This window comes from Paroedura picta, chromosome 16 (assembly GCF_049243985.1).
Source record: "Paroedura picta isolate Pp20150507F chromosome 16, Ppicta_v3.0, whole genome shotgun sequence".
NCBI classification, from domain to species: Eukaryota; Metazoa; Chordata; class Lepidosauria; order Squamata; family Gekkonidae; genus Paroedura; species Paroedura picta.
Genome location: NC_135384.1, coordinates 7,222,669 through 7,244,384, shown reverse-complemented (window position 1 = coordinate 7,244,384; position 21,716 = coordinate 7,222,669). Strand labels below are relative to the sequence as shown.

Genomic DNA, 21,716 nt, shown 5'->3' with positions numbered 1-21,716 from the left:
CACCCAAGGCTCCTCCCCTTCCCACCCCCTCCGGGCCTATCATTGGCCGTTTTGGGACAGAGGAATGGTTGAAATGACCACATATGGCGATATCACCTGAGAAATGTTTAACAAATGTAAAAAAAAATCTATTAAAAATCAATTCACCCCCACCCACTTGGGAAAGCTTCCAGGGCAGTCAAGAAACCCTTTGCTGAAAAAGCCTGCTTTATTGATTTTAAAGTCCAACGACTTGGTTTAAATAATGTTAAATGCATAGATTGTACTTTGGTATTTTAGTGATGCTACCCACCCCACGTCCCCCGAGAAGGGCAGGATCTGAAAATGAATTTATGATCAGTAGTAGTGGTAGCTGGGCAACGAATCTGGCCATTCTCCTTTTAACCCTGTGGCTGTCACTACATCCCGAGGCAGTGAATTGTTTCCTAAGGAAACCCCTCGAGGTACGAGTGATTACTCCTTCTATAAAATCTTGACCTTGTGGCTAACTTTTCCTAAAGCCTCTCAGGTCCAGACCTTTCCCATTATCTTGTTAGAGGCCTTGAATTCTTTGAACTGTGGCCATTGCACCAGACCGGTTCGGAGTGGTTCGCTTTTGGTGACACCGTGCCATCCGAGGACCACGCCGAGCCTAGGAACAGGCAAATTAGATGAAGGGCATTTGGGCATGACTGAGCAATTTCTGGAGCAGTTAAGTACCGTTCAGAAATGTTATATAAAGGATCTATCACAGAACTTGGAGAAGGTTCAGAAAATGTCAGCTGAAATGATCAGAGGGACACAGCATCTTCTCGGTAAAGAAAAGCTTATAGAAAAAGAGACGACCAAGCCAAGGGGGGATTGTGATGGAGGATTATAAAATTATCAACGGTCTAGGGAGAGTCTGAACAGAGAGAAACGAGTTTTCTCTGTTTCTCAAAACATGAGAAGGCAGGGTCATCCAGTGATACTGACTGGCAGAAGGATTAGGAAACGACAAAAAAGAAGGAGGAGAGAAAAAAGGAAGCAATTCTCAGAACGCCGAATCCAGTTGTGGGATTCATCACAAGATGTGGCAATGACCGCTCTCCGGTGGCGTTTTGAGAGCTAAATTCACAGCGGAAAGGTAGGTCTAGCACTGGCTGATAGTGAGAGGAGCTGGGAAAGGGAGTGTCAGAAACAAAGGGGACATCCCTCTGATTCCCAGGGACTGAGGACAAGCAACACAAAAGCTCTCCGTATCATGTCCTGGTTATGAGTTGCCAAAGGGCCAGCTTGGTGTCATGGTTAGGACCACAGACTTCGAATCTGGCAAGCCGGTGTGACTGGAGCGTGGATCCCTGTGGCCAAACCCTTTGCCACGGGTAGAGATTCTGACAGTCAAATAGATGAAAAGAGGGGGTTAGGCAGGTTCACGGAGGAGAGGTCCGTCAGGGGCTACAAGGGAGTCGTCTTCATTCAGAGACAGCTAGGAGGCAAAATCTGTGGAAGTCCTGGGTCTTGAGGCCCTGTTTGCTGGTCCTCCAGGGGCAACTTGAGGTCTCTGTATGAAACAAGATGCTGGGCTAAACAGACCAGTGGTTAGATCCAACAATGCTCTTATGTAAAAAGGATCCCTGAAAGTTAGGAGGTTCAAAGGCTGCTGGGCACTTGGAAACCCTTTTCCTTGCTGGAATGAAACTTCCCCCTAAAATCCAGCCAGAGCTTTCAAATGGATATGCGGTTCTCCCTCTTGTACACTGAACATCTGGGACTGCTCTTCAGCCCTCACGTTCCAGAAGCTCTGGAGACACCGTTGGGTACCCAAGAGCCCCACAAGGCATGCGCAGAGCACAAAATCAAATTCCATCCAGCCCCTCTCTGTCAAAGCTCCATCTCCCTCCCCCCCTCCCTTCCCAGTCTGCTCCCAAGGGTGACTTCTCTTTTGAATAATTTACACCCCGCACTTAGCATGACAGAAGGTTGCTGGTCTGACAGTTTGTCTGAATGAACAATGACTTTCATTATGTCCGGGCGGACTGTGGGAGGAACGTGCCCCTGCGAGAACTCTGCTTCCACCGTGTAGGGCAGTCGTCCCCGCCCGACACGCCCGCCCGCTGAGCATCCCCACCCCGTGCCCCTTTCCGGGGGTCCGTCACCCCGTTTGTTTGATTTACACCCCTCTCTCCGGCAGCCGTTTTTTCCCCCTCAGACGGCGTGACAAGTGTGGCTCTCATCTTGCTAGAAAATTTCTAATTAATTAGGTTTATTTATAACGAGAAACAAACAAACATCGTCCAGAAAAGAACAGGGCAGGGCAAGCAAGATTTGACAAACTGTACTGCGAAGCAGATGGTGCTGATGCTGAGAGACAGGCCGCCAGGATTCTCCCGGGAGCCTGCTAGGAAGGGAGGGCGGAGGACGGGAGAGGGAGCACTCCTGCCTTTCGTAAGAGGGGGGTCAAGAGGGAGACCGACTCGTTTGTAGCTGGGGCGGCGGGGGGGGGGGGGGGAGAGCTAGAAGCCTCTCCGGAGGAAGGGCTTAGAGGGATTCCAGCCCTAGGCGGAGAAAGGAGAGGGGACTTGGAGCCAGGATTCCCAAGTCTTTGCCAAGTATTACCACCATAATTTGTTTGTGCGGGTTTTTAAACAGCCAGAAGGAAACAGCTCTTGAAAATAAACATGGTTTGGACATTTGTATGCGTGTGTGTGTGGTTGGGAGGCTAGTCCATCCAGGGAGGGTAGGTTTAGGGAGCTCTGCAAGGCTGTGATGCTGCAGGGTCTGCCCTCCTTCCCCCCCCCCCCAGCAGTCGTTTCCTCCAGGGGAACTGATCTCTGGGGTTTAGTGGTATCAGTCTGGGAGATCCCCAGCCCCAGTCCTACCCGGGGGGAAAAAAATCTTGTGGCCCCTTAAATAAATATTTATTTATTATTTGGATTTGTACGATGGCCGCTCTCAGTGAACTGGCTCACAGCGGTTTACAAACATGCCAAATACAAAATCCAGTCCACAACAAGAAGCATTAGCATCAATAGTATAAAACAATCTCCCCATAAAATCTCTCTAAAACTCTACAATATTACAATGGCGGAATAATTAGCAACTAAGTATGGTTGGGCGTTACCCCCGCCTCTGATGAAGCAGGCCCAAGCAATCCCCTTTATTATTTGGGAATTTATATCCCATACCTTCAGCTGAATAGGATAAAGAATACAATCATCTAAAATACTTTAAAAACATAACCCCCACCCTCTGCACCCTGGCAGGACAGCCCCCAGAAGAAAGGAGACATCAAAGGCCTGGGGGGAAAGGTACAATTCTCAATTCTACAATTCTACAATACATGGACTACAATTCTCATGAGCCCCTGCCTGCATGTGCTGACAAGGGCTCATGGGAACTGTAGTCCATGACCATCTGGAGAGTTTGGTCACCTCTGACCCAGGGCGACCCCAGAGAAGCGAGCTGCGAGTTACTCTTAGAGTTGCCATCATCTTTCCTCCACCACGTCCCCACCAAAGGGAACTGTCACCCAGGAAGGAAAATACTCATGAAAAAGAGCCATCCAATTCAGTAAGGTACGGGGCTGTTCCTGCCGTCCTCGGGAACAACCGCAGAACAGAAACACTCACGGAAAAGAGCCATAAGCTTTGGAACACGTCGGGCTGTCTTCCAAAAACAAAGCCCGTCTTTCGGAGGTTTCCCCTCTCCTTTTGTGTGTGTGTGTGTGTGTGCGTTTTTGCCACTTTTATCTGTCGCTTCAGGACACGGACCCAAGAAACAAGGGGCCTGTCCAGGTCAGGCAGGTGTCTGTCACTAGCGACGTTGGACTTAGCAGCTCGGAGGAGGGAACCTTTTTCCCTGGGATCTCTCCGCCACTCTGGCAGGCTGTCGGCCAACCGCACGTGTCACGACACAAGCCCACTTGCCTCTCTGCGGCACAAAGCCAGTGGCTGAACGGCTTCCTGGAGCAGTTAAGGCACAGACACTTTTGCGGGGAGAGGAATGAGATATTAGCCCAAGGATTAAAGGGAAAACACCTGCTCCCTGCTGCCTCCCCACGTCCCCTTAGCCACTGCGGTGAGCTACTCGACAGCAGTGCCCTCGTTCAAGGCCTTCCAACACGGCTGCTGCCCTTTCCGACCGACTCTGTGCCCACCTGGGCACTCAGCCTGATCTTGGGCTCTCCCCTCCTCCCTGCACGCTCCACCTCCCTGCAGAATGTCCACTTGTTGTGTGCACAACAGCGTGGTCCCCCCCCCCTTCCCGTTTGTTCCCATCCGAGGGGCAGCGGGTCTTGTTTACTTGTCTAGGAACAGAACATCTGGAGCAATTCGGAGCTTAATTACTGCACTTGTCACCGGCATCACCACGGATACAGGCAAGGGAGCGGGTGGGAGCCAGCCACGAGAATTAGATAAATAGATCGGTGTGAGATGGAGAGTCAAATAAATAAATAAACAGGAGAAAGGGACCGAGAGCACCTCGCTCAGCGTCACCGCATCCCAGATGTTTGTGTCCCTTGGCACTGGGCACTAAATACCTGCTGGACTACAGCGTGGTGTCCTGGTTAAGAGCAACAGCATCTAATCTGGGGAGCCGGGTTTGATTCCCTGCTCCACATGCGGCCAGCTGGGTCACCTTGGGCTAGTCGCAGCCCTGATAGTGCTGTTCTCACACAGCCGTTCCCTCAGAGCTCTCTCAGTCCCGCCTACTTCGCAGGGGAGTTGTGGGGAGAGGAATGGAAGGCGATTGGAAGCCGCTTTGAGATTCCTTCAGGCAGTGAAAAGTGGGGTAGATAATCCAACTCTCCTTCTTTCTCCACTACCCACCAGATGGCTTCGTAGGAAGGCTCAGAGGCCGAGGCAAGAACCGTTAGGTAGCTGGGGAATAGGGACTTCTGTGTTCTCTGGAAAAGGCCACGGTGTTGGCTGGGCTGCAGGCAGATTAAGAGGCCGGTCTGCATGTTATGCAGTTCTCAGGTTGTCTCTGGATTTCTCTCTCCGGGCTTCGTGGCATGTGATTCACAGGTTCAACTCAGTTCACCTGTGCAAAGTACCTGTTTGAGACAGGGACTGTGCTGCACTGTTTCCCAACCTGAAACAGTCCTGGGGCCAGGTGCGTGACAGAGAGGCAGGGCAGGGCAGCCAGGCACAACCTGCGAATCCTTGGGACCACTGGAAAAGGCAGTGATATAGTAGGGGATTTCTCGTTTCACCGGACATTTGCTGTGACATATTGCAGGACAGCGTTTCTCATACTCCCCCCTTCTCCCTCTGACAAATATTCAGTGGTAGTTAGGGATGCCAACCTCCAGACGATGGCTGGGGACCTCCTGCTATTACAACTGCTCTCTGGCCACTTCACCTGGAGAAAATGGCCACTTTGGAAGGTGGGATCCATGGTGCTGCACTCCGTTGAAACTCTTCCCTTCCCCACACCCCACCTTCCATAGACTTTAGTCCCAAAATCTCCAGGTGTTCCCAGTCCAGGCCTGGCAACCCTGCTAGAGCTATCGCCACCTCCCAGCCCGGCTGTAAGTCCTGCAAAGCAAGAGACGTTCAGAGGTGCTTGGCCATTCCCAGCCCGCCTGTCACACCCCTGGGATTCATTGGAGGGCTCACATCCACGTGCTAACCAGGGCGGACCCTGCTTTGGTTCTGAGCGCTGATGTGGCTGGTGGGTTTGCCCGGACCACCTGGGTCAGAGTAAATCTGCAATACCGCCCCCTGATTTAGGAACTGCGCTGTTTTCCCTAAAGGGCACTTCCTTGGGCTCTTTCCTCCCAGACTGCAAACACCCACCTGCCATTTACAGACAGGATCCCCTCCCCTCCCTTGCTTCTCTCACGTGTCTCTCTCCTCCTTGCAGCTTGGAGTCACAGGCCGGCCAAAGGTCTCCCTTCCAGCAATCCTAATGGAACACAACCCGCCCTTTGGACAGTTTAGTTCTGAGTCCTGCCCAAGGACAACAGCAGAAAACCTCCCAAAATGGCTTGAGCTCCCTCCTCCGGTTCAATGGCGGGACTGCCCTTCCTTTGTGAAATCCTCAGGGCAGGGTCAAGAAGCCGGAGCATTCTGGCTTTGGGGAAGGGACTCAGCTGGTTACAGGGATGGGGAATGCAGGGACCTTTAACAACAGTGCCAGGCAGCCAGTCAACAGATATACTGCTCCAATGCCTGGGGATCCAGTGGGGGCAAAGTCTCCACCAGCTGATTCCTGCCTACTGTATGGCTGTCTTCAGGGCACGGAAAGGCCATGGACCCTTTTAGAGGAGTCCAGGGGCACGGGAGTCCTGGGACCTCTGTGAGCAAACTGGAACCTGGAGGGTTGGAGCGTGAATACTCGCAGACAGGATTCCCGGGTTCTCCAGGAGGAGGCAGGCAGCTTAATTTGCATTGTGCCTGGAGCTGCCAGGGGTCCCCGTGGTGCTCCATGGCTAGCAAGAGACCCGGCAGCACCATAGCAACCACTGTCACTTGCCCATTTGGGCACACTCTGTGCGCCTCTGAGAGTGGCTGTGTACATTATAGGCAGCGCATCCCTATGCATCTGCGAGTGAGCCTATGCGGCAGCAAGCGGAGTGCGTGCACATCATGATGTGGCCGTGTGCTCATGCCAAGCTTTTGTGCAAACATGTGCAGGTGGGGTGTGTGGTGGGGAGCAGAAGCAGAAGGGGAAGCGACATCTTGCTGGTTACAGTGCGCTTCTACCTGGGCGAGCATTAAAACACTCAGGATCCCAGGGTGTGAAATGCCTTTTGTGTGCGCGTGTGAACAAAAGAGAATTATATACTGGGTTTTCTGTTTGGATGCTAGAGCTACCGGGCCCATGTACTGGCTGTGTGCGTGTGCGAGAGAGAGAGAGAGAGAATGGCAGTGAGACAGTGTGCACATGCAAGCATACAAGAATGATCTTTTGGTTGTACTTTATCTGCCAAGGTTACAACCCATTGTGTATATATGTCGCGGCGGTCACAATGCACGTGATGCTGACTGCCTGCCTAGTTGTACGTCTGGCTGTAGAAATCACTGCAGATTGTGTGGGATGCTTATTTGATTTTCGCTGCGCTCCCCTGTACACATCCGCACATTCAAGCCTTCAGAAGCATAGATACATTTCAAAAGATACACCGGTCTGTGTGTCCATATCGGTGCGTTAGAGCTGAAAGGGGCAAATGAGTTCCTCTTCTTCTTTTGAGACTACTTTTCAATGTTCGGCTCTAATCTATTCGATCACTTCCCCCGCCCTTTTCTTCCTCATTCTCTCTCATGCACACCTGATCTAATCCACCAGCATGAACATCCTTTCACAGAACGACTGTTCGTCTTGCTCGCCGATCCCTTTGTCAATCCCTTCTAATTTCACACACACACCCTGCCTTAAATTTGACCCTGGCTCGTTCACAGCCCCTAGCCTGGCCTGCTACGATACCCTGAAGCATTGCAGAAGACTTGGCCTTTAATTAAACAATCTCAAAGGCTGGGCAAATCCCCTTCTTCCAGAGCAGAAATCTCCAAAAGACTCACGGGAGATCCTTTTCCCCACAGCCCCAGGATACTGGGGCGGGAAAGGGGGATTTCCAGAGGCTGAGTTTTGCTTATTAACTGGCGGGCCGGACACTGGCAGGATGAAAGAAATGGGGATCAGATCCGTGGCCGAGAAGGGGAGTGCGGAGTCAAGGGGTGAGAATGGAAAGAGATTTTCAAGCAGAGAAAGGCAAGGGATCGTAGCGCTGGGTCCCTATTATTTGAACCCACTTTGTCTGGAAATCCAGACATCCAGGTGTGCTGCTGGCGTTCCAACATGTACATGGGAACCAGTTTTGGGGGTTCCCCAAGCTTGCTGCTCTAGCCTAAAGAAGCCGCCCCCGTTCATTCTGTGGGGAAAGCAGGCCTCTAGAAGACAGAAGGCCTTCAGGGAGAGGCACTTTTGCTCTCTCGCAAACAGCCATGAAGGATGAGTCCCTGGCATCTGGCCCTCCGACCCTTCCTGCCGTCTCCTGTGCCCCCTGGCTCCTCCGCCCCTTCTGCTGGAACTCATTAGCCTCCCTCCTAAACGGCTCAGACGTGGAGGAGGACAGGGGTCTGACAAGGGTAGGGCCACAGGAGACCGTGTGGGCTGGTACAGCTGGCCAGTTCTGAAAGGGAAGGGAGCCCTGCCATCCTTGGCATCAAGTCCCACCGCTCTGGTGCCATTTTAGCTGCTGCTTCACACTTTATGCAAGGAGTCCTGGGGTAGTGGCCGCCACTCTCTCATGCGTGCGCCTTCAGCAAATAAACAAATGAACACAGATGTACATACATCTAGGAATGTCAAAATGGAGATAGATTTCTATAGATGGGCAGGGAGGGCAGAGACAGACCTCAGCAAGGTATAATGCAGGAGTGGCCAAGCTGTGACTCTCCAGATGTCCATGGACGACAATTCCCATGAGCCCCTGTGTGTTTGGTGTGTGTGTGTGTGTGTGTTTGTTCTTTCTTCTCTGGGAGTGCCAGTTCTAACCCAGGCCTGGTCAGTTGCGGCTCCTGTCCCCACTGCCTGGGTCAGGTCAGAGCGAGATAAATTGGTGGCGGCTCTGACGTGACACCCAAGTCCTTGAGGCCGGGCGATTTATTATTCATTAAAAGCCCTGAGAGGCGATCACCTTGGATAGAGACATCTGTCTGCATTGATGAGGCAGCCCAGCGGTGGAAGGCCTCCAGTACCTGGGAGGAAGAGGGGGTGGGCAGAAGGTGGTGCACGGAGAGAGATGGATGGAGGGACCGGATCGTATTCTTAGGCATAATAATGCTTAACTGTTATATAGTGCGTTTCAAGCCTTCAAACACTTCCCATCCATTATCCCCGTGGCAGGTTTGTAAGGTAGGACGCTGTCACCATGCCCATATCGCTGAGGGGACTGCAGCGGCTTGATCGAGGCTGACGGGGCCTCCGATCTGGGGACTGCCCATCCGCAGGTACAAGGACTAAGTGGAACCTCCATGTTCAGAGGCACTGCATCTTTGGATCTCCGTTGCTAAGAGGCAACAGCTGTTGCCTCTGTGCCCCGTTTGGGAGCTTCTCAGGGCCTCTGGTTGACCCCTACGGGGAACCATATGTGAGGCTGGACCACCCTTTTGCCTGATCCCGCAGGACCCGTCTTGTGTTCTTGTGTTTATCACATTCACAGCTTGCCAGGAGGCTGCTGGTAGCCAGTGAAAGCGGCTGAGTAAGATGTAAACTGACCCTAAGCGCAAAGGTGATATGGACAGGGGCTTGGCTCCGGAAGCCTGTTTTTGGTTGTCAAGTTTCGCTTTATGACATCACAAAGGGAAATGATTTTGCACCTGGGCATGTGCAGAGCATCTTTCCTTCTCTGCCTTGAGCCACTCTAGCCGGTCCACCGCCAATCCCAAGTTAGGGCTTCTGGAAGAAAAGGGGGACCTGGCTTCCAGTCTGGCTTCAGCTCTGCAGAAATGGAGAACGAATGGAGACGCCAGGAAGAGCCAAAATGTGGTGGTTGGGCTTCGCGAGGGCTTCGCAGGGAGCAGGGTGCAGGGTCAAAAGACCTCGTCCTCACCCTCTGCACATTTTGATCGTGTCTTCCATGTTCCCCAGCCTGCTTCGGGAGAAGCCCCAGACGCACCGCCTGCCCAGCTTGTGCATATGCAGTGGGTAATTACTTGTTAATTAAGAGCCTAACAAGATGAGCAGATGGTTTGAGAGAATCCATCACAGGGCCCTGCCGCTCTCTGAAGAGAAGAAAAGGTTACGCTGTGAGGGCTGGAGGGGGAGAGAGGCAGAGGGGGACCCAGGAGTCGTGCTTCTCACCCGCCTGTCTTACAACCCCAGAAGAACTCCCGACACCGGTTTGCTTTTGAAGGACCAACTTTCCTGTTTGTATCACCAGAGGGGAGGGCAGGCAGAACGCCCGGGGATCAAGCTGCCGGTGCAACGGAATGGAGTTCTGGAGAAAGACTGTGCCCTCATTTCCCGGGAGGCAAAGAGGCAAAGAGTTCTGAAAGGAGGTGGCTGGGGATAAATAACTGAATGAAGCTAGGAGCCCTGTTTCCAAGGATCCCCAGTTCCTGGCTTACACGGGCCGTGTGAAAGGTGGAAACGTGGTCAAACGGGCTGAGGATAAAATTCCAGAGTATCCCTCCTTGCCCTTAGAACCTCCCTGCAAACAGAAAAGCAGCAGCATGTTCTCCCTCCTGCCTTTTCAGTCAGCGTGGAGCTTAAGGGGGGAAAAGGCAAAGGAGCATTCATAATCAAAAATTATTCCCTTCCGATAAGCCTCTGAAGAAGTGAGCTTTGACTCACGGAAGCTCGTGCTGGAATAAATGCTATTAGCCTCCCGGTGCCGCCGTCCTGGCTTCCAGCCTTTTCCCCGATCTAACCTGGCAAAACTAAAATCTCAGAAACAAAGAGGTGGGAGGGTGGGGTGAGAGGCTTCACTGCTGGGAGCCCCCCCCCCCCTCCTTGCGGGACGTGGTCAAGCACCTCTGTTTTGCTTTTCAACTTGTCAGGTGGGGTTTTATTTTTGCAGCCGGGATGAGTCTGTGCGCTCCCTGGAGAAGGAGCCGGGCTGGAGAGGAAGGCCTCCCTGCTGGGAGGAGGGAAAGGAGGGGGTGAAAAGACTCCCGGTTCAGCTGGGGACGGGGAGAAGGAAGCGGCAGAGAGATCGCAGCAGTAATCTGCATAGGGCATAGATTGAAGCTGCAAAGTGGTTGGTTTGGGGTTTTTTTAATGTGTTTTTCATCTTGTATTCCTATTTTACAAATGGGACTCAGAGGCGGCGATAGCTCTAGCAGGGTTGCCTGGCCTGGACTGGGAACACCTGGACATCTGGGAGGTTTGGGGAATGGGAGAGACCAGAACAGGGTATTCAAAGTAGCCATTTTCTCCAGGAGAAGTGATCTCAAACTTCTGGGGAGCAGGTATAATGTCAGGAGATCTCCAGCCTCTACCTGGAGGATGGCAACCCTAAGTCTAGGGACCCCAGTGAGGTAGGTTCAGAGACCAATTCGAGAGGTACCGGCATAGGCGATGTTTCACTGCAAAGTCCAAATGCATAGGAGATAAGTAGAGTAACCATTCAGAACAGCCGTATTTGGCAGGAACGCAACCGAGTTGGGCTTGTCATCCTAATTTAACGTCTATTTGGGCTCCAACCGGATAGCGTCAGGCTGCCTTATCAGTTCTGCAGCTCTGAGTACTGCTCATTCGTCTGCCTAATGGGGGAACGCCATGCATCCGATGAAGTGAGCTCTGACCTTTGAAAGTGCCTGGGGAAATAAATTCTGCGAGTCTAAGATGCCATTGGACTCCTGTTTTATTGCCCTGCTAACTAACACGGCGGCCTGTTTACAATTATCTATTCTTGCAGTGATTGATAACTGACTGATAGCGGTTTCAAAGTGTGAATACCTCATTCAAGCTGGGCAGCAAATAAGTTTACACAGCGGTGATGAACCTAACGAGGGTGAATGGACTACTGGCTAAATTGAGCCCGGTCTAATGGGAAACAAAACGATCCCCATTTTCTTTTCCCTCACAATTCAAGCGCTGGCCGCCATGACACTTTCCCCCTTGCAGGCTTTGGGTGCTAGGCTGAGCCGTTTGCACAGACCCCCACTCCACCCATCAGTTAATCACCAACGAGAGGAAGGGTGGTCAGCTCCAGGTTGGGAAACTCTTGGAAGATTTTGGGGGTGGAGCCTGAGGAGGGCCAAGTTTGGGGCGCAGCACCAGAGCCCGCCTTCTAAAGCGGCCATTTTTGTCATTCCAGGAGAACGCCAAGCCTCACCCAGAGTTTGGTAGCCCTACACAGAAGGGACCTGCTAACCAAAGGACCTCCCGACCATACCCACAGCGAAGCCAGCTGCCAACTCAGTCCCCCTATTCATTCAAGCAACCATCTGCTACTACAGGGCTAAAGCATATCGGGTCATTCCATCAGGGGCTCATTCATCCACTCATCCTCCGGCGGAACATAACCCAGCAAAGCCCTTTTGCTGCCTGCGCGGGACCGCCTCTGCACGAAAGAATAAACAGACACAAATCTTCCGTCACACTGGCTACATTCAGAAAACGATGGCATAATCATGAGTCTACCGGCATGCTCTGTTTCTGAATTACAAACCTCCATTCTTCGGCAGAAGTATTTCAGAGAGAGACACGAGGCACAAAACTGCTGAATTGGAATAGTTTCAGGAGGGGAGCTGCGGCGTCTGCAGTACGAGAGCTAGTTTCAAGTCCAGCCACACTTGAATGAGATTTCTGAGGTATAATTTCCTGAGAATCAAAGCTCCTTTTGTTAAATACCCGATGATATCTGATGAAGTGGGCTTTGAACCTCAAAAACCTCTTTAGTCTCTGAGACGCTGCTAGGCTACGATCTAATGGAATTAGAATGCATTTCAAAGCTTGACACTATCCCAGCCTTACTCAATTCTTTTACAGCTGAGAAACCCCTGAAACGTTCTTCAGGCTTCCAGAAACCCCAGAAGTGTCACGGTTGTGCAGAATTTGATTGGGATGCATAGTTGTGTACATGCCCACCCAGGGGCCCCTCCAAGCCCATCACTGGACATTTCGGGAGGAAGGGGTAGGCCGACATGACCATATATGTCCATATCAATCAATAAACGTTTAATACATATTCTCTCTCTCTCTCTCTCTTCAACAGGGTATGTACGGTCAGCCTACTCTTGCACTGAGAGTACAAAATTATGTCGGCAAAACCTGGCATCATTAATAATGCTGGGTTTGATGCCATTGATTAGAGGATTTTTTTCAAATTTATGCCCGTGACTGTATTTCTCTCGCTTCTGACCAAGGTTTCAACTCCTACATCTAATGAAGTGTGCTCTAGCCAGACAAAGCTTGTTCCGCAATGCTTCCATTATTGCTAAAGTGCCACAAGACTCCTTCGTGGCTTGGCTGCAAGACACGCTGCCGCCATGTTGCATTTCGTCCCCTACACACACACTGGAGGTGTTACCAACTGAACCTGGGATATTGTGCATACGAAGCACGTGTGGCTCAGCGCCCATCTTCCACAACTCCAAGGTGTGTTGACATAGCTAAACTCCCTACCTTTGACATCCACCTGTACCAAGCCATGCCCACTTTTAACAGTTGTTAATTATGGGGGTTGAAAGCTGTAGGTTGCCTCTCACCGTAACTTTGCCTGTGTTTCTGCAGTACTCTTCGGGAACTGCATAGGTCATGGGGTGTTCAGGGGCCACGGAGGAAGCTAACCCTATAAGGTGAACCCTCATACAGGGCCAGATCTCCGGTCAGGGGTCCCTGGCAGGGACTCATGGGAATTGTAGTCCACGGACATCTGGAGAGCCACCGTTTGGCCACACCTGCTCTATGTGCTCTGGTAGGGAAATGCTGTCCAAAAATTTCACATATTAGTCGAGAGGTAGATCTTTTGGCTCCACAGGTGTCTAGTTAATCAGCATATGCAAATTCACCCAACGGCAGAGGTGTTTTTTCTCCCCCCCCCTTTATTTCCCTGGGGAGCTACAACAAAGGTCTGCCTCTCCTCACAGCCTCCTCTGCCTCCCCGCCCACGGCAAGGAGGCGTTTAATTTTGCCTTTGTTTCCGACTCCCTTGTAAACATCCCCCTGTGTCGCAACAAGCCACTGATCCAATCTTCGCCTTGAAACAGGCGTCTTTCTCAGGCAGGCAGTGACAGCCAGGCCAGGCCTCGTCCTAGATTCAACTCAAGAAGAAATGAAGGTGACGATGAGCGGAAACACGTTGGGTTGTTTGCTAAAGGCGTAGGACGCGGACAGGAGGGGACGGCGGGTCTGGCCTGATGCTTGTAGAAAGGGGGAAGGGGGCAGGACACCATAGCAGGCTTGGTGCACTTTAGGGGGCACCTCTGGGTTCACTGGGGATTGACCGTGACCATAACAAGGGTTGGCTTTTTCTGCCCACAGGGGCAATTCTACTGAGTGTGCAGCCTTGGACAAATCTCCAGATGATGGCCCAGGGAGGGAAGTCACTGTGGGGTCACTGTGGCAGGCAGGCAGTTGTGAATCTCCCGCATTCTGCAGGGGGTTGGACTAGATGACCTTGGAGGTCCCTTTCAACTCTATGATTCTATGAATTCCCACAGTTGGCCTGGCAGAGCTTCCCGGAAAACTCACAAGCATGGCACGAAGGAAGCCACACCTCCCCCTTGCCTGCACCTTCACAACTGGCTTTCAAAGGGATGGCCTCTGTTGACTTGAGGGCAAGGAAGTCAGCCAGGGCTTACTGGAGATGTCCCCCGTCTGATGAAAGAGCCTTGGCGGCTTGTGGAATTTTTGCGAGATCTGTTTTGTTTACCAACACAGGGACTGAGCACAGATGGCGGCGAGGAGGCATTCCTCCAAGGCAGCAGATTCTTTATCCTCTATCACTCCCCCAGAGAGAGAGCCCGGACCCTGGGGGGCTTCAAGCAACTCCCGGGGGAGTCTTTTTTTGCTTCTTTCTCTGTCTCCTGCAGAACGACAGTTGCTCTTTCTTCCCATAGGCACGGACTTGACTCCTCCGATCTCTGATGGCTCTTTGGACAGAGACATACCCGAGCACCCCAGGCAAATTCATCTAATGGGTGCTTTCACATTGCCGTTCTTTGGCCATGGGGCTCTGGCTTCCCACAGGCACCGCAGGATAGACCCATCCACCAACCCCGAAACTCGTCAGAGTATCCTGCCTCTTAATACTGTCATTCCATTTACCCATGATAGCTAATAGTGGGTAATAGACTTCTATTACCCACTATGTGCCTCATCCCCTTTTAAAGCTATCTACGCCAAGAGCCATCATCACATCCTGCGTTAAGGGGGAGCGAGGAAACATTTTCTTTCCATTTTCTTCACAATTTTGTAACTTCTAATGTCCCTCCTTAGCTTTGGGTTTTTTTTTTAAACTAAAAAACAACCACAATATGCTCTGGTTCCCATAAGGAAGGTACTCCAACTCCTTTATCATGTTGGTTGCCATTTCATGCACCCCTTCCAGCTCTGTGTAGCGCCTGGGAACAGATGCCAGATTTCAAATATGGGCACACCGTAGATTTATACCATGCTTTACCTTGTGACCATATGTTGTTGTTATGTGCGAAGTCGTGTCCGACCCATCGCGACCCCATGGACAATGATCCTCCAGGCCTTCCTGTCCTCTACCATTCCCCGGAGTCCATTTAAGTTTGCATGTGACCATATACTGGCCAATATATGTACAGAATCTTCATCATCCTGTTTGCTGCAGAACTCTGCATATTGCAATGGATTCTGAGTCATGTTCTCTTCCTGATAAACCTCTGAATACAATGCAAAAGACATATTCCCACGGCCGAGTAAAAGCTGTTGAACGTACATAGATGTACAATTTTTTAGCTCATTTGGGGAAACTCGTCTTGGCGAGGGAGCCTGTAACTAGAGATGATTGCCAAGTACAGCCGAACAATGGGATTCTACCCGTGGGAATGATGTATCCTCTAACCATTAGGTAACACTATCCAATTTCGCTTCTATTGACCATCTAAAATTAATTTCCTGCTTGCTAAAATAGAGGCTGTGGAGTGATTCTTTGTTTGCTAAATATAAAGGCTATTAAGTGTTCATTTACTTCTACTTCCCATTTTACGAGGTACCCTGCACTAAGAGCCAATTAACACTTGAGAGAGAAAGAATCTATATTACCACTGCCTTTCTTTTATTTTTCAAAGGAAGGACAGCCACTGCTTCCCTGTCCCAGCAGCCTGGGGTGCAAATCTTCTCTTCGAGCCTGTTTGGCTTACCCAAATTAAGCCCATGCAGCATTTCCCATGCTCCCTCTGAAGACAGCTGCAATTTGTTTTTCTGTCATGCCCAGTGGCATGTTTCTCTCCCCCCCCCCCCCCGCACCGATTTTCTGCTTAATGATCAAGAGTTTGAGGGAGCTCAAAACCTTGCCGGCTGATTTGTGACTTTGTAGTTGGTCCCCATAAAAGGTATTTACATTTACGGTCCTATCGAAGCCAACTCTGCTTCGGCCCAGGCCTCAGGAAATGTCTGAGTTGGCCCTCTGCCATCTTGGCCACATCACCCTTCCTTCTTCCTGGCCGCATGACTCCAAGCAATCCCAGCTCCTTAAAACGCAGACTCCCGGTTCCCCGCCACTGTCCCCTCGGTCTTCCCTTGGACCCCTTTCCCCTGTGCACCGTCCCCTTCTCCCTTTTCTCTGCCTTAATCTTCGCCATCTCCACACTTCTCCGCGGCAAGACACCAAGTTATTATCGGCTCAGAGACAGAAAACGATTCCCTCTCTCGTCCTCTCCCCGCTGATGCGGCTGAACATTGCAGTTATTTCATACCGAAGCCTGGCGATGAGGGATGGGATTCCCGCACTAATCGCTGCTGCCCTCTCCCCAGAGCCAGGCGCATCGCAGCTTCGTGGAAGCCTCCAGGTGCAAGCCAGAGTGCGCCCAGAGACGCGGCTCTATGCGTGCTACTGCGCAGCGCCACTGGAGCCACGGGGCACGTCGGGGCAGAACTGCTCCTCAGCCCCACTAGATAATCATACAGAAATCACACAGATGCGCTGCACGGATTCTCCCTGAAAGTGTGCCTACAGCACTCTGCGTTGTCCGCCAGAATGTACATAAAAGCGACATCAAAACTACACAGCGAGGGTCCCCCTCTCCACTCCCATGCATGTGCACATGTTTCAAGAGTACCCCAGATGCTATAGTTCATGCTGGAAAAGTGAGCAAAGAGAACAAGTTGCAATTCAGTAAGGAGAAGGGCAGAGTTCTACATCTGGGTCACAAAAATGGGAAGCGTGCACACTGGATGGGAGAGACACTTCTGGGGAACAGTGTGCATGAACCAGATCTTGGGGCACTTGTGGACTGTAGGCTAAATGTGAGCAGACAGTGTGATGTGGCGGTAAAGAAGGCAAATGCAGCCTTGGGTTGTATCAATGGAGGCACCACATCAAAATCACAAGATGTCATAGTCATGTCGTATGCCACATTGGTCAGACCACACCTGGATGGGCCGTGAGTAGTTTTGGAAGCCTCGTTTCATAATGGATGCGGGAAAAATCAAGAGGGCTGAGAAGAGCAACGAGGATGATCCGGGGCCTGGGGACCAAGCCCTAGGAGGAAAGGCTGAGGGAATTGGGAAAGTTCAGCCTGGAGAAGAGAAGGTTGAGAGGGGCCAGGATGGCTCTCTTTAAGTACTTGAAAGGTTGTCACTTAGACGGAGGGCAGGGAAAGGTTCCTGGAGAAGCCAGGCCCTTCATAAAGCAAACAGGTCAGAGGAGACGCACTGGCCCTTTCAGCTGAGGCTCAAAGAAGCAGGGTCAGGAGAGAGATGATGGGGGGGATGGAAACCCTCTTCCCCGCTCAGTGGGAGCTCTGTGGGAAGGTGTGCAAACGTCCCCTGCTTGCAGGGGTCTATACTTTCTACACTAGGCCACTGGCCTCCCTCTTTTCGGCTGTGACCCGGCCGAGTACCCCCTGGGCCGCCCTGTTGCTACACAAAAGCTTTTGCTTAGAACATCTGGAAGCAGCATCTGTCACCAGCCAGCGCCGTGGCAGCGACGCAAGCAGCTGTGCCCTGCCGGCAGTCCGGCTCCGGTTGCCTTGCCCGCACCCCCTTCACAAATCACGCAGGGATCCCTGAGGGGTGATAGCGTGTCGGCATTTGCTGGCTCAGGCGGCTGAGCTGAGAATCTGCATCTCTTCTGCAATTCCATATCTGCTTAAGTATTCCGCTGCCTTCAAGGCCACCGGCTCAGTAGGCCCTCTCCTCCGTTTCTATTCTGCCGCGTGCCGGCTTGAAGGCTGTTCCGTATTCCCTCCCCAGTCTCTCCCCCCCCCCCATATATATTTTTAAAAGCCTCCGGTAAATAGCGTTAATTTTCATGCAGGCTGCAGCCCTGACAGGTGGCAAACCCCCTGGGAGGCCCACGAGGTGCTGGCGCCTCCCTAGCAGGCGGCGGGGCAAGACCCACAAGCAACGGCAAGGCTTAATTTAGCCTTCGTAGCAAATTGGGAAATTGGCGGAAAAGCTCTGACATCAACAGGCCCATGGTCCCAAAGGGAGCCCATGGAATTAACCCAGAGCGCATGCTAGCGGGCTTCTGTAACTGTCCTGGGCCAAGGCAACTGGGAGGGCTCAGAAGCACCGGAGCAGCTCAGGGCTGGTGTTACTGGAGGGTCAAAAGGGATGGCAAATGGGGACTTGCAATGGTTAGAACCGGCCCGTATGACAGGCAGGTCTATGGGACTGTTCTGTCCTGGGCACCGGCTCTGCAGAGGCTCCAAAAAGGCAGCTGCCACTGATGCAGCAGGCCCAGGATTTGAGTGCAACAGTGCAGGGTGGACCGGCTGCTGCGAAATCAGAGTGCCACCTAGTGGTAATGCTACAGTGTCTCAAATTTATCCTCTCTCGCATGGTGGGAGGAGAAGAGTAAGAAGAGTTTGTTGTTAAACCCCGCTTTTCACTGCCAGAAGGAGTCTCAAAGCGGCTTACAATCGCCTTCCCTTTCTCTCCCCACAACAGAGTCCGTGTGAAGTACATGAGCTCTGACAGGACTGCTCTGGGAGAAGAGCTGTATCAGGACTGTGACGAGCCCAAGGTCACCCAGCTGGCGGCACGTGGAGAAGCGGGGAATCAAACCCAGCCAATTAGATTAGAAGCCGCCATTCTTAACCGCTACACCATGCTGGCTCCCTGGGGAGAGGTGCTCATTGGTGTAACAGCAGACGCCTGATTGGAGAATCTGGACCTTAGTTTGGCACTGAAGCCCTTCCATCGCCCCGAGTTGTTAACTGGGTGGGAACCGATCCCAGCGTCTGTGTTCCCGGATGGATCTGGCCTTTCTCTTTAATTGATTCTTCCCTGCCAACCCCGGTGGGCACGAAGCCTGCATTTCAAAGGCACGGGTGAGGTCATTGCCTGGCCCATACCCCTGAGAAAGGGATCAAGGTGGGCGCTTGGGTTTCGGCAGAAGATGGGGGTGCTGGATCGAACTGGCTTGCAGGAGCGTTTGACAAAGGAAATTTCTGAAGGAAGTGGCCAAGGGATAAAGGTCAGAGGAGAAAATTATCCATTTTAGGGACGGGCTCAAGAGTAACAGAACACTCACCTGGAGAACCGATTCCTTGGCAGACGTCTTATTGTAAAAAACAGAATTTGCACACACTGGTTGGTTGTATTAGAAGGTAACAGGGTTCACCTGGGTCAAAAAGGGCTTTCATATGAGCCCCCCAAACAGAGGCAAGGCTGCTCAAATGCAGAGAGAAGTTTCCTTGAACTATTAGGGAGCCTGGGTACCTACCACTAATGACAATACCTTTATTGGCATAAGACAAATAAGATGGTACCCACAAGTAAAAGCTCACTTGGACTGATGTGGCGGAACAGAAGGACTAATCAAGGGCGCCAGCTGAGTTTGTTGCTTGTAGAGATACCAAGCAACTAACAGGGGTCCAGAGCTCATGCCAAGGGAGCGTTAAGAAGAAAGTCACCCCATGGCTTTTCAGTCTGCGCACGGCCTTGCGCATGCATCGCGATTCCAACTCCCTGCTCTGCCCCGCGCATGACCTTGAGCGAGTTGCTGTCTCTCAGGATAACAACTTGCTTCACAGGGTTGTTGTTTGGAGACAAACACTCGCAAATCTTGTTCTGCGGCCACAAAGTAAATACGCTAACGCTGTCGGGAGCTGAGACCCGAGATAGAAAGCAAAGCACAACCCAATCCCCTTCCCTCCCCCCCAAAAAAAGAATTGATCTGGGCAAAGCTCAAAGGGGCTACTTATGAAAGATTAGCTGTGAATAATATTTCCTGTCCTCCCCACCCCACTGCAGGCAATTTATTAGCGTCTATAAATAAAGGACTTCTTTTGAACCAGCCCAGCGGACAGACCGATCCAGGCCTGACTACTCAGAGATCCTTCCAGAAGCAGTGGAGCTGTGAGAGACGCCTCTTCCAAAATCTCAGGCAGAGACGCCTTTCACTGCTGCTGAGGCCCAAGTTGAAGCAGAGCTGTTGGGGATCTGACACAAAGCGGGTGCGTGGCCTCCGTGGCGGTGCAAGAGGCAACATTCCTCATCCGTGCAATCTGTCAATCATACAGCTATGTAAAGAGCCAGGAGACATGGGCTTGAAAGGCAGCACGGCTTCCTGATTCCTGCTCTCAACCTTGGGCAGTGTTCCCCTTGGCTACAAAAAGTCTTCTCCCTTCTGCTCTGACACGTCGAGGCAGAGAGTTGGGAAGCAGCCGGTCCCTCTCAGCGATATAAATGAAAATAATTGACCATTTGCTGTAACTCCGATGTAACGAGAGCCCCAAATCTTCCCAATGGAGGCGGGGGCCCTTCGCACTGCCTAACGGGAGGACCAGTCTGGGTTGCTCTGAAGCACAAACGACAAGTGGCGTTCCTCTTCAAAGGCCACAGGGCTTTCGGCCACGTCTGGGCCCACGCTGCTCCTACATGGCCCACACTGCAGTGCAGCCTCCCAAAGGAAGCTTCTTCCCTGGCTGTCATTTTTAGGCTCTTCCTCCCCTCCCCTCCCCCCCCCACAACTTGGAAATGGTGGCTTAGCTTGGCCCCCTCCCGTTGTCAGTGTCGCCCGCAGCCAGCTTCAAACCACCGCTGCTGCCAGCCCCCCCTGACAGAGCCAGCCTGTGTGCTTCCTGCCTTGTCACATTGCGGGATGCGACCCTCCCGCTTGACTGCGCACAGCAACTTTCTGGCTGAGCCGTGGCAGCCGGCAGGCTTTGGGAAAGGCTTGTTAGCGATTTATGATCCGTCTGAGGATGGATGGCACCCTGAAGGGCTGGGAATCGGAGGCGTCCGTGAGGAGGGCCGCGGCCTGTCCCTGGGACTCAAGAGAACAGACCGAGACAAGAGCGCTGGACGAAAGTGGCCCAGGCTGCCAAAAGTTCTGCCATGCTCAGTTTTTAACATTATTATTATTATTATTATTATTATTTGACCTTTGTGCAAAACAAGGAGATGCTGTGGCTGGGAGCCAAGTGTCCACCCAGGGAGTGAATTTCAAAGTCTCATCTTTACCTTAGATGGTCGAAAACGGTCTTCATCACTCGCATGCAGATTGACCGAATGGCACCTGCTCGTATTTGTCTTGAGTCCTAATGAAAATTTGTCTCGAGTCCTAATGGAAATGAAAGCCAGGGGGGCAAATCCACAGGGCCCCTCTCCAATGGGCACCACAGTCAAAACTTGAATTGGGCCTCCCTGCACCTCAGAATTGAATTACCAGCCCCGAACTCCAGGAGCACAACAGGATTAGAACAAAATTTGAGTCCAATGGCACCTTTAAGACCAACCAAGATTTATTCTATGTGCAAGCTTTGGTGTGCATGCACTTCCCCAGACAATGAAATAGCAGTAAATTAGTAAACAGCATCATGAAGATATCCTACACATATGCAGCATAATGAAGAAAAGAAACAAACTGAAGGGGAATAAAGATGTTAGGGTTAGTGATTAATGACAACTGTGAACATTTTTATTCCTCTTATGATATGAAGCGGTGCAAGATCAGAAGACATGGAGAGTGCTGAACCATAGGATTGCCAAGATAGTATTAATATAGGATTATACGTCTTAAATGTGAGAATATAAATAAGAGCTGGACATGAGTGAATGGCTAATATCATCAAAGGAATTATTTAATAAGTATTCTCCCTTTTCATTTTCACAGCAGCTTGATCACAGGCATGGCTTGGTCACACAATCCCCAAACC

General features: G+C 51.6%; 2 long non-coding RNA genes across 3 annotated transcripts in view; one reads left to right on the top strand and one right to left on the bottom strand.

The window, feature by feature from the left end:
• The window catches only part of LOC143825595 (uncharacterized), a 74,257-nt gene that overhangs the window by 52,187 nt on the left and 354 nt on the right, over positions 1-21,716 (bottom strand). The window lies entirely within an intron of this gene.
• On the top strand, positions 9,304-12,809 carry LOC143826216 (uncharacterized). Its single transcript, XR_013227034.1, has 3 exons — positions 9,304-9,615; positions 11,732-12,227; positions 12,632-12,809. It is a non-coding gene; the product is annotated as an uncharacterized LOC143826216 (long non-coding RNA).